The sequence below is a fragment of the Manduca sexta genome, chromosome 10, assembly GCF_014839805.1.
Source record: "Manduca sexta isolate Smith_Timp_Sample1 chromosome 10, JHU_Msex_v1.0, whole genome shotgun sequence".
NCBI classification, from domain to species: domain Eukaryota; kingdom Metazoa; phylum Arthropoda; class Insecta; order Lepidoptera; family Sphingidae; genus Manduca; species Manduca sexta.
In genome coordinates this window covers 2,052,483-2,053,795 of record NC_051124.1, presented here as the reverse complement: position 1 = coordinate 2,053,795, position 1,313 = coordinate 2,052,483, and the positions used below count along the sequence as shown (strand labels likewise).

Here is a 1,313-nt window from a genome sequence, read left to right as displayed (position 1 = left end):
GGCTTCCCTTCTGTACAATTTCACCTTTCCCCACGGTAATACAGCTTATATTTAATAAACAAATACAATTCATAATACAATATTATAATATATCATTGAAATTACTATCACACCGCAGCCAATGTTTACGATTCAAAGGAAATCAAATTTACTTCTTGGTAAAACCAATACCGTTACTAATCCGACGTCATTATTTCATAATATTGCAAATGGCGGCCCTGACGCGTGACGTCAGCCCATCAGGCACCCGAGGTGTGTCAGAGTGAGCGATGTTGATTGGCCATGACTAACATAGCAACGTAGTGATGATTCATTCCTCAGGTATTCAAGTGTTCTTATGAAATAATCAACAAGAATAATATGATCTACTTTTATGTAAATAATTTCGAGGAATTCAGTTTTGGAGTATTTCCGTTTAATACGCGGAAATTAATGATTAAAGAAAACCATATTATGTATTTTCAACTAGCGCGAAAGTTATTTGTTTTTAAGATTTGAATTGTCAATTTAAAAAATCAAAAAAATAAAAAGTAAACCACAAGATTTTGTCAGGTGTGGGGTTCGAACCCACGCTCCCTCTCGGGAACCAGAGCTTAAATCTGGCGCCTTAGACCACTCGGCCAACCTGACTTGATAAAACTGACGAATTTATAGATTGGTATCTAAAATAAACGACAATATGTCAACTTCTTTGGCTTTTAAGTATTTATCGTTTCTTTATTAATATTATTATTCAATTAAGTTTGATTAATAGAGGTAAACAAGCATTAAGTTGTGGAAAATAAAAATTATATGATTAATTTATAAACGACGAAACTGCCATCTTGTGTCTGTTTAAAACTACTGTGCTATGTAGAGCTGCATACACAACTCGTTAGATGGCGCTATTTTCAATATCTATCTAAATGTATTTGTATGTAGGTATATAATAGATATAATAAATACACTTATTTATTATCTTACAGTATGTGTCGTGTATGTTTAGTTATTTATTTATTTATGTTTTGAACATCAACACATCTACAACACGGGAATCACATTGTCCTGAACTTATGGGTTTGTTTGCCCATTTTTGTTATTTGGAGAGTCTTTATAGCTTCCATTGTTTACTAGTAACGTACTCCAAAGCCGGGATTTCCTGGGTACGATTCCCAAATGCGGCAGTATTGTATGTTTTTTTAGCAAGCTCTACAATCAGTTATTCATTCAGGGATATGATTCTTTTCATTAGTGATGAAGAAAATCAGAATAGGAATACCTGCCTCCTAAATTAAGTACTTAATACAAAGAAATTCACAATTTCTTTTTAATAT

General features: G+C 32.7%; 1 non-coding gene across 1 annotated transcript; it reads right to left on the bottom strand.

Moving 5' to 3' along the window:
* Nucleotides 1-546: 546 nt before the first annotated feature.
* On the bottom strand, nucleotides 547-630 carry Trnal-uaa. Its single transcript has one exon. It is a non-coding gene; the product is annotated as a tRNA-Leu (tRNA).
* Between the last annotated feature and the right edge of the window lie 683 nt (nucleotides 631-1,313).